This window comes from Sphaerodactylus townsendi, linkage group LG06 (assembly GCF_021028975.2).
Source record: "Sphaerodactylus townsendi isolate TG3544 linkage group LG06, MPM_Stown_v2.3, whole genome shotgun sequence".
NCBI classification, from domain to species: domain Eukaryota; kingdom Metazoa; phylum Chordata; class Lepidosauria; order Squamata; family Sphaerodactylidae; genus Sphaerodactylus; species Sphaerodactylus townsendi.
In genome coordinates, this window is record NC_059430.1 from 71,392,322 (window position 1) to 71,408,819 (window position 16,498).

General features: G+C 43.1%; 1 long non-coding RNA gene across 1 annotated transcript in view; it reads left to right on the forward strand.

Annotated features, from left to right (window-relative positions):
- The first annotated feature begins 212 nt into the window (after positions 1-212).
- Positions 213-16,498, forward strand: part of LOC125434215 — an 18,511-nt gene continuing 2,225 nt past the window's right edge. The window contains exon 1 of the long non-coding RNA XR_007244750.1: positions 213-303. This is a non-coding gene — a long non-coding RNA (uncharacterized LOC125434215). The remainder of the gene's footprint in view (positions 304-16,498) is intronic.

Consider the following 16,498-nt stretch of genomic DNA (forward strand, 5'->3'; position numbering starts at 1 on the left):
TCCATCTCGTGAAATTAACCATACCACTATTTGGAATATAACATTTCTGCCCCCTCCCCCTTTCCTTTTTTATTTTAATTTTCTACTGGATGTGATGCTTCATGTCAAAGTCAGTATTCCATATCATAACTCATCTGACATAACCTCAGGTGAAGCAAAATTTTTCTAACACTTGTTTCTCCTTTTCTTCCTCCCTCCAATCTTTTCCCCCCAGACGATAATGACTTCAACCTGGAAAAAGGCTTATGGCTCAGTCAAAACTAGCCTAAATCTAACCTTCAGTCTGGAGTTGTGGATAATGAGGTAAAATATGTATTATTCACTCAACTACCTATGGACGCAAATGACAAAAAGGACTTCGTATTCCTGGTCCAACACATTCTTGGTTTAGGAATCTCAAGAGACATTTTGCAACTACACTATTGCAGCATAATATTTTTTTTTTGGATAGTGAAGAAGGAATAATGATACTTTTCATGGATTTTAAAAGGTGCTTCTCTGGCTCTCTGGCAGCCTTAAACAAGTCTTAGCAGTGGTAAATAAATGAACTGTAAAGTCATTTTAACATCTCCAAAATAAGCTGAGGGTCTATTATTATCGGAACATGCTTCACTCTTCCCGAGCATTAAATCTCTGGGCTATAATTTTGTAGTAAGGAACTTTTCGGTTCAGCCTTTTCAAAAAGCTGCTTGCACAACATATGTATAATTGAAGTGATGGCTGAATTGAAGTTACTGCAAACACATTATGACTTTGCTAGGTTACTAGCCATAATACTAGTTTGGATGATCATGAAGTCCCATCTTTTTTACAAATCACTCATTGTATCTGTTCTCTATTCAAAGAAACTCAGACAAGAATGGGATCAAATATATACTCAGTACTCACAACTTGCATGTTTGAATTTACACTGAACTTCCTCTACTATTTAGAAGTAACTGAGCAGAGAGGATTGACCCAGAAAATGGCCCATTGTATATGGAACACTTACCTTGGGGTTGTTAGCTGTGCAGTGAGGCTGTAGTGTGGTCTCCTCATGTTTCTCTGTTTACATGTGAGGAGGTACCCCAGTGCCTAACCTGCAGCTGCATGCTGAAGTTTCAACAAGCCTCTGCTTTTCCTGGTTCTCTTAACTCCACCCATCACATCTTTTTTAAAGGCACAGATCTCATCATACCTGGTAGCTGCAAGGCTTTGTTAAAGTCCTTTAAATTGCAGTTATATCAATATGAATAACCCTCCTTCCCCTCAAAGAAAGAAGCAAAGCAATTCCTTGGACCACATGCTGCTGAAGAAGGGGCAATGTGCAAGAGCTTATATTCTCTCCCGTTCCCTTCTCCTCCAGACACGCACACACATATACACACATAAACACACACACACTCTCTCTCTCTTCCTGCTGCTGCTGCAGTAAGAGAATTGAGAGGCTTGTTTTAAATTGGAGTCTTGTGGGAAATAAAGTTTTAAAAGCTCTCCCAATCATTGGGGAGAGCACAGGTACAGCAGGGGAGGTGGGGTGGAGCCAAAAGGAGACCCTGATTGTACTGTTCTTTGCAAAAGTCAACTCTCTGTTATTATGTCAATATATTGATATATAAATATGAGTATTTAGGGAAGCAGGAAGGAGCTGGCAACATGGAAGGGTGGGCATGGACAATAGTGTGAGGTAGCGGGAAGAGTGGAGCTAGGTAGGCTGACTGTGGGCAGAGGGAACATGTCTGGGGCAAAACTGTGCTCAATGGCAAATCTGCCCACTAGAGAGAGTGGAAAATGAAAGCGAGGATCAAGGAAATACATCCATATAAGAAATCTTGCTGCAACAGACACTCACCCCAATTGTGCAGATCACACCTTGTGCATAATCAGCCAGTGTTGTGTTGGTAATGTAGCACCATGCAGTACCTCTCTTGACCTGCACAGATGTGATTGTCATCACTATCATATGCCAGTGTTCAGAGCCATTTGCACCAGTGTAGTCTCACAGTACTTACCCTGTGTAGCAGGATTTGTACCCTGTGTACAGATGCATATATCTTTGATTTCCTAGCTGCTGCCCTGCAACCTTGTAGTGCTATCCATACTCCACAGAAGCTGCAACAGAGCTGAGAGTAATGATTGAACAATGGGCAAAAGAATGTGACAGTTCCACCACTTCCTAGCATTTTGCCTCAAAGAATCCTTGGGAAACAGCAACAGGGAAAGGAGATATCAGAGAAGTGAAGAGAAGGAGGGTCTTGATCCTTTTCTCTGCCTACTATCACTCCACTCAAGATCAAATGTTGAGAATTTGACTAGGGATGAGGCTCTGTGTGTGATTCGTAACAGACCAGGAAAGTGGTGATTGTCTTGGTTGATGAAATTCCACAGGATTTGCAAAGCTCCCCACTCCCAGTTTTCAGGGCTTGCCCATTGGGAGGGTTTTCTTAGCTCTCTCTAAGCTCCCTAGGTGACTTGTACAAAAAAATTAGGTTTATAGTGAAAGCACATTCTGCAGCTATATGAAAACATATTTTCCATTCAGTGCTGTACAAAAATTATGGGCTACAACATTTGTTTTGCAATGACCTGTGTCAAATCATGCAGTTAAATACCCTTAATTTAAAAACAAACAAACAAACATGGGACTAGGCTTAAAAAGATTGGGGGGCCGTGGGCTATGTGTGTGTCCCATTAGGGAAAATATCAGTTTCTGGAAGCATTTCAGGTCAAGAAAACTATGTAGGAATATGGTCCCCTATCTGTACATTCTTCTGTCCTGATATAAATTGGCCCACACTTGCTTGGGAGTAGTTCTAAACATGGAACTCCCAGCTGTGAGCAACAGAACTGGGCAGTCACACAGGATCATATGGAGTTAGTAATGTGTGAAGTGGTATTTGTACTCCTGCCAGTATAGAAACTGACCCCCTACTGGTAAGAAAGTAATAGCACCCCTAAGAGTGGGTGAAACATGGGCTCAGGGATTCAATTTCTACGACTATAATGCTAGTAGCAATTATTCTTCAGCAAACCACCTGAAGGGATGGATCTCAATGAGTTTAGGATTATGAGGGTCAAAAACAGTATTCAGATACATTATGTACAAACATATTGTTACTGACCAATTGCACAGATTTGATTAGATAAAGGTCATTGAGCATCTTTTAGAAAAGGATGTAGGAAAACCTTATTTTGCTGCTCTGCTGTTGGTTGGGTACCAGATACCAGTTTGCATCTGTTTTGAATAAGTATAAATCACAGTATGCATTGTGATTCAGTAAGATAAGAGGGAAAACATCCTTGAAAATATCATTGCCATAAAATAACTGATTCTATTGTCCACCATAAGAATCTTTAACACACGGTTTTAAATCACAAACAGGAACATGGCCAATTTGAAAAGGTTGACTTTGCTTGGTTAAGGCAATTCCTTCAGTGCATCCCTTAGCATTACTAAGGTTCTGTATCTATCTTCTGCACAGATTTTTTTTAAAAAAAATCATGCCTTTAGGGGTTGCAGGGTCCTTGCTGTGATTTACATAACTTGCTGCCAGCTGGCATGGCAGACACCAATTATAGGGAACTTTGGAACAGCGCTACCTGTAGCTCTCAGTGGAAGCCATGTTTCTGTTGTATTAAATCTGTACAGAAATGACAGTGGGGAGAGAGGAGGAAAATAAATGGTGCTGTTAATGTTACAGGTAAACCTTTGGGAACAACAATGTAACTAGGAGAATGATACAGATAATGCAGTTTTGCTTAGCATCTCACAGAATAGCCACAGTCTGGAAAATGGATATACAAAAGGGGTGTGTGTGTGTGCAGTAAAGTCATTCCACCAAAAGAAAAGTAGAGCAGTTTTCAACCGCCCGTGTGACATTGTCTACTTGCCAAGTAATTCCCTGGAAAATGAAAATACATGTATCAATTTAGCTTAGTGTGGAAAATAGGTTTGACTGGGCAAATTAATTTATAAACCGACCACATAGTTATACCTGGTGTGAAGCAAGTAGTACAGGTTTGCTAGGCATGCAGTCGCAGATGGCGAAAATACAAGGTGTTGGACATAAATTCATTATATGTATACAAATAGTGGAGAAGTGGTCAAGGTCCCTGGCTACTGAACAACCTAAACATGGTCTTGGATCTCTATGACCACTGCTCTTCACTGCCCTTTTAATTGATTATTCATGGGTCCATTATTTTTGTAACCATGGGCCCATATGACATACTAGTTGTTAAGAACTTTTAATTTTTCTGCATAATGGCATTTAGACAAATATGAGGGAACTTATTTCACACTGAAAGTTTATCAACTTTATCAACCTGATGTTCATTTCTATGAAAATGCTTACATAAATACTAGATTTATTTTCATCGTCATTTTTGAGTTCTTACAGGATAATTTGGTCTCCTCAGTTCTTACATGATAATTTGGTCCTCTCCATTTTGTGTGGGGATGCAGTGCAAATGACTAGGTCATTGGCAGAAGCACATCAGAGAAACAATTTGTAAACATGATGAAGGCTGCTCATCATTGTGATGTGCTGCTGTCAACTATTTTTATGTGGGAGCCATTTCATCTACTGCCTCCCCCCACATGAACCAGCGTTGGGAATTTGGGAGCTCTGGGAATTTGCTCATGACGTATGTGTGCAATTTCAAACACCTCCAATAGAAACTAATAGAATAAAATCTGTGTGTCCTTAACCAACCAACAAATGAATATTGGAAGCTACCTGCCGCACCTCTTAGGCCCTTTCCACACATGGGCGGAAACGAGCCTCCACCGGCATAATTTATGCTGAAGGAGGCTCTGGGACGATTTGCACACTAGCGTGCTATCGGTCCTACTCCCCCCCCCCCAGCTGGAGAGGCGGCTCTGCACAGAGCCACCTCTTGGTTAGCCCCCTCCACTCACCATCATGTCCAGCATCGCCCTGGAGGGCTGCAGGGACCTGCCCACACTGCCCTCTGACCCCTGGACATGACGGTGAGTGGAGGCGACGGGCGAAGCAGCGTCTTCCCAGCAGTATGGTTCGCATCGTGCCTCTAGGAAGATGCTCCTTTGCAAAAACCTCACTTGTTTTGCGAGGTTAAAAGCGGCAGCTTCATGCCGCTTTCAGGCAGCCAGGATGGCGATGCTGCGATGCAGCAGCGCCTCCTGTGCGAACAGCCGCCCAGGGAAGGTGTTTTTGCCATCCCAGGGCCACTGTATATCGCCCATGCAGAAAGGGCCTAAGATTGTTTCCTTACTCTTCTGATGTTAATGCTTTGCATTTTGCCAAGTTTTGTCCTGGCTTCTCCTATTACCACCACACGTTTCTGCCAAGACTTCACTCCATTTCACTCTTTTAGCCCCACTGCAAATAGCAGAAGCACAAGGGAGCTGACTAGATTATTTGTCATCTTTTCTTTCCAAGAATGAGAATTAATTTTATATAGAAAACTAGGGTTCTCTCTGACAGTGGAGGAGCCTAGAGATATCTATCCCTACATCTTCCCCACTCCATGTTTAGGAACAAGTCCTGGCGAGCTTTGCAGTCTAACAGAGTTAGAAGCAAATAATTTGATAGAGTGTTTTTCCATATCTTATTAAGATTCAAGCCTTGATTCCCCCCCCCCCCGCCCCGCACTACAAATAGTGTCTCAAAGACCTGTGATATCCACTTTGTTAAGTGTTGGGTTCAAGAGATTAAGGGCAATGACTGGCATATAGTTCACTTTTATTTCCATCTCTCTGCAACCTCACATTGCTATACATCTGTTTTGTTGATTCAGAAGAGCACTTGAGATGCTTTACAGTTGATTTTGACAAGTACTACAATTTGATATGGGTAGATAATTCTTGCTGAGATGATTTCGAAGTACAGAAATTATAATTTTGAGTAGATATTACCTTTCTTTATGATCAGAAATTTCATGTAATATACTGTGCTCTTAAGCATCTTAATCACATTTTCTCCCCCCTCTTTCTTTTAAACATTACATTCTTTTCATCTAATCGAGCAGAGTATCACAAATTAAAAATTGTTCTAAATATATCTTGTTCCCCCCCCCCCCCTACTTGGTGGAGATCATTTAAAGAAGGAGAACAAAAAAAGAACGTTAAAAATGTTCATTCCTAACCTTCTCTTCAAAACTATTTGGTTTGGGATTTAATTAAACAGTAAGACATGACAGACTGTTCAGGAGTGCTCATTAATGCACACCTTGGGTGCATTTCACCTCCTGCTTGTAGCACAGCTGAGGTGAGGATTAATCAGCACTACCCCTTGGCCCAGAGCATTTATTGTGATTATAAAATGACCACTTGGTTAAAAAAATAATAAAACAATATGTTTTAATGCCAGAGAAAGATCTGCCATCATGCCTGATGATTAGGAGTTTAGAGAAACATTCTTCTTGTTTTTTAAAAGGATGTTCATGTTTTATACATTGCTGCAAACAGAGTTTTTGTTCTATTTGAGGAGAAAAACTTCACATTTCTTTCCCAACTCTTTTGTCCAAAGGCAGAATGTGATTGGAAGATATGGCAGGACAACTTTTATCAGTTTATTATAATGAATTGATCCATCTAAGGGACACGTGACATAGGTTTATTAATATTAGTAGTTTATTAGCTGTGTGTAACCTAATCTTTTCACAGTGGGGAAACCAAAACAGTTTACAGCATTGTTCTCATCTATTCTCACTGTAATGATAACAACCTTGTTAGGCTGAAAGAGAGTAACTAACTCAAGTTCACACAATGAGCTTCCATGGTAGAGTGGGAATTCAAATATGAGACTCCCAAATACCAATTTGATATACTAGCCACTAAACTAAATTAATCTGCCCCATTCAAGTATAATGTGTGGGATGACAGTGGTAATGGTAACCCAACATGTGCTTGAATACTGGATATCAGCTCTTCTGTTCAATTACTTCAGAGACTGCGCTTCCAACTCAAGTTTCTTCTGGTATTGGAAGCATCTGGTAAAAACCCTGATACAATAAATAATGGGGAAGTAAAGTGGTGGACAAGTTCAGTTACCCTCACCTATGTGCCTTTTGTGTGATTAAAAAATGCCAGCATCCTCAGCCAGAGGCGTATGAGGGCAAATAGTGCCCAGAAGCAAAAACCCATCAAGGCGCCCCGACGGGGAGCCCCGCTTACTCGTGAGTAAGCCCTACCTACTTGCAGCCCCTCTTCCCACCCCAGCTGCCAGGACTCCAATTTCTCTGACGTCCCAGCTGCTGGATGAGAAGAGGAGCCAAGAGCAGCCCCTCTTCCCACCCCAGCAGTGGGACGCCAGTTTCCAGAAGTGTATGGGGGCCAAATCGCACCAGGAGGCGAAAACACCTCCAGGTGCCCCCCTGCAGGGAGCACTGTTTACTCATGAGTAAGCCCTGCTTACTTGCAGCCCCTCTTCCCAGCCCAGCAGCCAGGACACTAGAGGCCTACACTTTCGCCACATAGAAGTCTACACAATCCATTTGGGGAAAGAGTGGTTGGGTCTGTGAAAACTAGTAGTGGCTTTGGAAGTTTTTTTTTTTTAAAAAAATCTCCTCATGAGGAATATAGTCCAGAGTTTCAAAAACACTAAATAATCTTGGAGTAAAAGCTACTCAGTTGTGGAGGAATGTTCGTATTCTCTGAAGGACAGAACAGAGAGAGGGATGGGAAACATAAGGCAAAGATAACTAGGGTGAAGATACCAAAGAAAACTGTGGGAATTTCAATATGGTATGAACCAGAAAAAAAAAATTATTAAAGCAGCAGGGATGGGATAGGAACTCTTTAAAAGTCTAGATTCTAATCATGTGTCAAAATGAGGTACTGATTGTGTGAACTTTACTCAGACGAGCAACTCATTAGCAATGTAAGAAATCACATGAATGCCCTGCTTATGTGTAAAAACTTTTGTGGAACCAGTTTTATTAAAATAAATCTGAAATGCTAATTACTTTATTTGCTCATTTTAAGACATGTGGAGTTTTGCATTTTTAAAACTCTTGGTTGTGGAAATGTTCTTGCCCTGGCTAAAATTCAAACCAACTTGCTGCTTCTAGCCACACAGCAGCAGCAATAATAGGACTGTATGTCTAATCTTGCAGAAATTATATATATGACCGCTCTGACTGGTGTACATTTCCTTGTTTTCACTAGTCCTTATGAAGGGTAGTGCTGAACTGTATGCTTCCACTCTTTTTTCTGGGGCATCCCCCCCCCCCCAAAAAAAAATTATGTTTTGCTTTTCTCTGGTCCAGGTTGAACAGGCGAGCCTTTCTTTTTGGGCCAGTTTCTGTTTTGTAATGGTAAGGCTATTTTGAGTCATTTGCTGCAGATGGCATATAAAAATGGTTTAAGGCCGATTTCAAAATGCCCCGTGCTAGATCCAGGGAGTATACCTGCCGTGGTGCTTTTTGCCCTGCTGTTGACTCTTCACTGCTCCCCAGTTCTTTGTGGGATTCAAGGCAGGGCCAATGCGTTATGCCTCAAATGTTTCTTCATGAGCCCAGTGCTTCTTCATTTGCATCGTGAGGTCTTCCACAATGTCTTCCTTGCATGTGCAGACAACCTAGATTTCCCATGTTCTGATTGGCTGAATCGGTCCCCATTCCCCCCACTCACTTTCACTATTTTAGTTTTAAACTAGTGGGGCCCGGCCATGTGTTGCTGTGGCAATTGTCCTTCTCATCACAGTCCACAGCCCACACAGATGTCCATGCAGGTCCAATGATCCCCAGCATAGCCTTTTGGGGTGGTCAAATGGAATCCCTCTTTCCCTTTTCAATTCACATTGTTATATGGTGGTGTCTTGTTTTTTTAGTATAAGGTAACCCTTTCCATTCCACAACGGAACTGTCCAGAGTGCAAATCTCGCTGTCCATGGGGCTGGTTGACACGCACAGTCCTGCTTGGGTAAGGCAGAACTGGGGCAAGCAGGCTATCCCAGTCAGGCAGCAGAGGCAGGGTGGTGAGGCACTCAGATCGAGGCCAGCTCCCTGGGTTTGTAAAGGGCCACATGGAAAAGAAGTGGAGCCAGTAGTGTTGGTTTGCCCCCACCCTGCGGATTGTCTTAGAAGAAAAAGGCAGTAGTAAAAGGGTAGTAAAAGAGAGTAAAAGAGAGCTGTGGCAAATATGGGTGAGGAAGTGGGTAAGTGGTGGTTGGATGTGAGGGAGGGCAGAGTGAGGTGTGTGAGGATGAGTGGATGTGTATGAGAGTATGTGTATTGTGTTGTATTAGTGGGTGAGGCACCAAGAGTGAAAGTTACCTGCATGTGAGGGGGAGGAACCCCACTTGACGTCTCACACGGCAAAGTGTGTATGTGTTTCACTTCCACTCGTATTACCTAACAGTATTACCTATTTACTGTTTTAACTGCTCATCTGTGGCCATCTGCATGAACATTGTAAGGGCATACCAACCCCTCAAACCACAGACATGCTGCACGAACATTCTAAGGGTGATAGTTAAACACAACCAGCTTCATGGCCTGGTGCGCCAAGAAAAAGACCTTTTACCTGACTCAGGTATTGAATTTCAGCAATGTGAATATCCAAAAACCTGCCTGCATTGGAAAGGCATGTTGAGTGAAAATTTGAAAGCAATCCGTCCAGTGGTTTCGGAGCACAACTCACAAATGGACTGTTTGCTTTTTATATATATAGATGACTCTGAACACAAAAATCTGTCTAAAATCCTTGCATGTGCAACAGAATCGCCTTCCTCCACCCCCTCCATCTAAAATCTAAATTTAAAATCCTTGCATGTACGAGAGAATTGCTGCCCTCCTGTTCGTGGTGCCTGCACATTCTGCTTTTCTGCCCAAGGATTCTCCCTCCAATTTGTTCCACTGCAAGGTTGGTGGAGGGCACCAATTCTCAGCACCTTTTCATTGGTGGGGTGGGCCAAAGCGATGAGGGAGGATTACCCGGTTCTGCTACGGAGGAGTTTTGCATGGTGGCGGAAACCTCTGAAGCAACAAAGGGGCATTTCAAAAGAACACCAACCTTTGTGGTTCAGGAAATTCGCAGAGCAAAGCCAATGCCGCAGGGCAGGTCTGGGGCAAAAATGTGGCAGCCATGTAGCACCACTGGGTGCTGTGAAGAACTCCTGATTGTATCAGGGCATTTCCTGTGGCAACAGAGAAGCAATTTAGACATGAAAAATCAGCCCAAAAGTGACATAAAATTATGTAAAAAACAAACCTTAACCAATGAGAGACACCAACAATGCAAACAATGAAAACCAAGACTCATAACAACAATACATGAGAGCAAAAAGATGACAGATGGGTTATTTATACATATAACAGAAGATCAGGCTTTAGGTCTTTGGGGTTTAAATTAGGAAGGTGCATTCAGACAACCATTCATTGAAATAATCCATTTTGCTAGGACACAAAATGATGAACTATCTTTTACTGTTTTTAATTTTTTCCTTCTATACAGAACTTTGCTTTGTCCACAATGGTTTTAGCGTGTAATTAAAATCATACCACTGATTTTCATCAGGCTGCATCATCACGTGCATAATCTCACTGCAGATAAATAATCTTGCTGAGGTCCACTGGACTTTGCATAAGCAAGGGAGGCATGGGAAGTTAGTATTTACCAAATCAATCTTATGAATGGCAGCGAGCAAATGTAATTCATGCTTAGCTATAGACATGTAATATATTGCTTTAAACATAGTCTCTTCCTTGTGTTACATTTGTATTAATATATGTCAAAAATGCAATGTTATTTCTTTTTTAAAATAAATTGGAAGCACTAGTCGATAGTGTATGATTATTTTATTAACTGATAAATCAGTTGGCTCTCAAGGGCATGGAAGAAATAAGATTTATTTAATTTACAAATAAGCTGTATCCATTCAGCATTTCCCTCCTGTGTTGGAAATATGCATTGAACTAAATTGCTGATACTTACAGATGAAGTATTTTCTCAGCTGTCAAATATAAAATAGTGCTTATTAACCCTTCCCAAACAATAACACAAAAATATGAAAGCATACAATTAACAGTAAATACCTTAAAATCAAGATTTGATCTTGCAACAGTACATCCTAGAGAATCTTGGCATGATCAATGTTTCACTATTTATAAATGCTAAATTATTATTTCATAGAATTTTGTGTAGGGAAATCATGGCACTTCTCTCCTTTGCAAGAAGAGGGAGCACTGGGAAAGCGTGATCTTCACTGAAGAAGGTTTGGGAAGGGCAGTGGCTCAATGGAAGAGCCTCTGTTCTGCATGCAGAAGGTCCCCCGTTCAATCCCTGGCATCTACACTAAAAAGGATCAGGCATTAGATGATGTGAAAGAACTTTACCTGAGACCCAGGCCGGGGGTGCTTCTAGTCTAAGTAGACAATACTGATCTTGATGGACGAATGGTCTAATTCAGTTTAAGGCAGCTTCATCTGTGTTCATGTGTGACTTTGGAAAGAATGGCTTGGAACAGGGACGCAGGTATAGATTTTTTATGGGGGGTTCGGGGGTGGGGCCATACCCCCACCTGTCCCTAGGGCATGGCTACGCCTCCCCAAGCCCCGCCCCTGGCCGAGAGCATATAAAGTAGCTCTCCAAGGCAGGGACAGTAGACTCCCCAGCCCTGCCCTCCCCTGCCCCCCACCAGCTGGGCTCCAAGCCGGCAGCTGGCAGTTCCTTCTGCCCTCCCCTCTGGGCAGAGGCATAGAGGGAAAATGGAGCCCGATGCAAAATCTGAGTTTTGTGTCCCGTCCCATCCCTCCCCCCGGGCAGTCACTGTGATGCTGGAATCCACCCCCAAACAGCATCACTTTCAATGGTGTTTAAACTAGAGAGCCCAAATTCTCCTTTTAAATCCACCTTAAAGGGAGAATTTGGGGTCCCCAGTTAAACAACATTGAAAGTGATCCTGTTTTGGGGTGGATTATCACCCACCATGAAACAGCATCACTTTCAATGTGGCGTAGTGGTTAAGAGCAGGTACATTCTAATCTGGAGGAACTGGGTTTGATTCCCTGCTCTGCCGCTTGAGCTGTGGAGGCTTATCTGGGGAATTCAGATTAGCCTGTGCACTCCCACACATGCCAGCTGGGTGACCTTGGGCTAGTCACAGCTTTTCAGAGCTCTCTCAGCCCCACCCACCTCACAGGGTGTTTGTTGTGAGGGGGGAAGGGCAAGGAGGTTGTAAGCTCCTTTGAGTCTCCTACAGGAGAGAAACGGAGGATATAAATCCCAACTCTTCTTCTTCTAAACTGAGGACCTCAGATTCTCCCTTTAAATCCATGCTGAAGGGGGTGGATTTAAAAGGAGAATCTGGGGAAATTTGGGGGGGGGGTGCCTGCTGTCAGGGGTGCAATTGTTAAGCTAGCAGCACCAAACTTTTAGGGTATCTTTAGGAGACTCTCCTAATGATACCATCCCGGTTTGGTGAAGTTTGGTTCAGGGGGTCCAAAGTTATGAACCCTCAAAGGTGTAGCCCTATCTCCTATTAGCTCCCATTGGAAACAATGGGGGATGGGGCACCCCCTTTGGGAGTCCATAGCTTTGGACCCCCTGGACTAAACTTTACAAAACCTGGGTGGTATCAGTAAGAGACTCTCCTGATGATACCTGCCAGGTTTGGTGAAGTTTGGTTCAGGGTGTTTAAAGTTATGGACCCTCAGAGGTATAGCCCCCATCTTCTATTAGCTCCCATTGGAAACAATGGAGGATGGGGGCACCCCCTTTGGGAGTCCATAACTTTGGACCCCCTAAACCAATCCTCACCAAACCTGGGAAGTGTCATCAGGAGAGTCCCCCAAACATTCCCTGAAAGTTTGGTGCTGCTAGCCTAAACAATGCGCCCCCTGCAGGCCAAAACCCGAAAAACACTAAAATGTTTTAAAAACCCACAAACGGGTGGGCGGAGCTTTGGACATGAATGGGGGGGTTTGAACCTGAGAACCCCCCCTTACCTACGTCCTTGGCTTGGAAGGAAAAATACAGCAGAAATGGAGTAGACAATCAAAAGTTTAAGAACAATACTCCCTGCCACACCTCGAAATTAAAAACTAAATATATGTATTCAGAAAACCAAACACCCTAACTGAAAACCTGCTTGTTAGCTATCTTATTGTAAGTAATATCAAGTGAACAATCAATGACAATTGATCTTATTTGGAAACATTTTGCTCTGGCCCTTCTTCTCCTGAAGTTCAGTGGCACGTTTAAGACCAATATATATTCCAGTACTAGCAGCAAAGCCCATTCCAGGGGGAGATGCAATATGTCTTAGCAAATTGGGGGGGGGGGGAGCAAGCATTTCCCCACACAAGGTTGAAAGGTGAGCCTTGTGTGGGGGAAGGTAGAATAGGAAATCTAGGGTTGGGGGAACTAGAAGGGTGTTGGCGGGCTGCTGCTGCTCCGACAGCCAGGCTGGGCTGTTGGGGATAGTGGAAACCAGTAGGGTGTTGGTGGGCCGGCAGAGCAGAGGTGCTCACTGTAACGAAAGGGCCTATTATACTGCGCTGCCACCAAAATACAATTTATTTATTTATTTTTAATAGCCCACAAAAACTGATTTTAAACGGCCACCACCTCCTTTTCGTTTGGGGAACACAGACACCGACAGAAACAATAAACTGGAGCAGTTTATAAGATGAACAAAAACTGAAGACTTTATTTGCTGGCTAACAGAGGCTTCTCAGGAAAACTGGAGAGGAAATAAGCGTGTTGGTTTCAGAGAGAGTTTACTTAAGCTTAACGGTTGCTGAGTGAGTTTGGTTCTCAAAGCTTAACGGTTTCAGGCACTTTACTTCAGTTACACAATGGACACTCGCAGGTGTCCCTTCACTCCAGATTTTGTTTTAGAACAAGATGTTTCTCAAAGATGTTACTGAGGAGGTTTCACACTCCCTTTTAAAAATAAAAACCTCAGTACACTGTTCCTCCTCACAAAAATAAAACACTCAGTTTTCGCCCTGTGGGATTCAGGCATACAGCCTCCCTCTCCCATAATCCCAAAACTTGGCTTCGCTGCCACAGGATTTGGGCCTCCCAAAAACTGATGTTCCCTTTGAGGACAGACCCACAGACTTTAGAGGTTTCCCTCACAAACAAAACACAAACAAAACACTTGCCTCCAAACTCAGGGCTTTAGGTGACACAATAGCTTTCTCAGCTATTCCTAACAACAGCCACACAGCAGTGAGAGAACTTGGTGGATTCACCTCACTCTGTCTCAAAAGTACCTGAGGGCACAAAAGCTCATACAGAGCCAAACAGTCCGAAGACTCAAAAGCAAGAAGCCCTCAGCTCTAGCGCTGACAGTTTATATAGACTCTGCTTTTTTTCCCTCTGGCCAATCAGGGCTGGCCAGGGCTTAACTCTTTCAGGGGCGGGTCCACCCTGTAATCTGAATGCAGGATAAGTGCATTCGTCACACTCACTTTCTCATTTACCTCATTTTAAGAAATGTTCAGTAGGTATGGAGATTTTTGCTCTGGCCCTTTCCGCACGGGCCTCCGGGCGCCCTCACATCGGCAAGAATTCTGCCGGCGTGGGGGTGGAGGCCGTTCGCACGCAAGCGTGCGAGCGGCCCCAGCAGAGGCCGGCGCAGGAGAGGTGGCTCCGCACGGAGCCGCCTCTTCCCCATCCCTCTCTTACCTCCAGGGGTCGGAGGACAGCGTGGGCGGGGCTTAGGAGGACAGCAGGCCGACGACGGCGACGAGGTAAGTAAGAGAGGGATGGGGGAAACAGCGTGTTCCTGGCGGTGCTGTTCGCACCGCGCCGCTGAGAACACGCTGTTCACTCAAAAACTACCCTTTAAATGGGTGTTTTTGAGGACGGCCTGACGCCACCCTGAGGGAGGGGAAGGGGAGCCAGGTCAGCGCTGCTGCATTTCAGCAGCGCCACCTGTGCGAACGGCAGCCTGGGGACGGCGTTTTTGCCATCCCCAGACCGCTGTTTTTGGCCCGTGCGGAAAGGGCCTCTGATTCATAAATGCTCATACTAGAACAACATAAATGTTGTTAGTCTTTACAATGTCATCAGACTTCTCCTTTGTTTTGTTTTTGCAATAGACTAATATGGCTACCCCTTTGGAACTACTCACCTGAATACACTTGAAACTACCATCTACTGAAACAGACTATTGATCTGCATTAACCTATCTAAGGTCAATATTGTTATTCTATCAGGGGTTTCTAACTAGCCGCTGCTTTCTAGGGCAGGTATTTTTAATGTGGTACCCACTGGCAACTTTCCTAGTGCCTGCCAAGGATTTTTAGAAAGTTGGGGGAACTTGGCAAGTGGGACTTTTGGCCAGCAGAATTTATGATTGGCCACTGGAAATCTGATTGGATGTGCTGATTAAATGACAGCCGCCAACAGTGTTGGTTTTATTCTCTCTTACATTTCTCTTTTCCAGTGTATTTTTAAAAAATTAATTGAACTGACCCTACAGGGTATTTGGCTGTATTTGCTGATATATAGGTAGGTAGTACTGTAGACTAGAGAGAGGATGGAAGCTGATGCCATGTGCTAAAAATAGCCTAAGTGAGTGATGCCATCTTCAGTTTGGCATTTCAAACTGGTAGCCTACAGCTTCCATACACTGCTGTGCATTAGAAATATCCTGTCCTTCATCAGGAAAAATGTGTGATTGAAGCTTTCATGTTGAGCCCTAAACTATGAAGTATAAGTGAATTAATTTCTTTTCCTGTATTTTCTCTGGTAATGTCTGAAAAGGGCACTTGCATACAATCTCTGTGAAATATGTCTTTGTTATCTCCATAATTTCCCCTGTGAGAGAACAGTCATGGCCTTCTGTTTTGTTCTCTGGTCAAAGAGGCATTAAAACAGAACATTCCACAGTTTATTGTGAGATTCTTATCATGCTTGTGCCTCTAAGTGGTGAACTTTATTTTTTCATGTATAGTTTGGTATTTTATTTAAACTGCAGGTCTTTGTGGAAGGACTTTGTGGAAGGACTTTGTGGAAAATCTGTAACAATTTTTGTGTTTTAAACATAAATGCATAGTCTTCAAGAGCATAGCAAATACCAAAGAACATAGCAAAACCTGCTGGAATAGAGCAGTGGTCCATCTAATATGGAATTCTGTTTTCCTCAGTGTCTGACCAGATGCCCACAAACAGGGGCAGAGGCTAAATGTCCTCTACTGCTATTTCCCATTCAGCCCCCATGGCTATCAGCCATTGATAGACCTATCTCATGTGGATAAATGGAGTTAAAATTGAATGTCCAATGTATCAATCTCATCTTCCATCAAAATTACAATTCAGTCTGAAATGGGAGAAGTTAGTTTATTGTGCCACCAGACCTGTCACTGTCTTCTGCATTTGCATCAGTTTCTTTAAAACAAAAAACAGAACTAACCCACCCCAACCTGTTCTATGAAAAAGCTTTCTGTCAGGTAAATATTTGGTGTAATAGTTTTACCACATAAAATGATTTCAGTTGGAAAGTCATAATGTCATTACTAATAGTTAATGAGGAATAAAAGAACACCTTGAAATAACACAAGTTTTTAAAAAGACGTT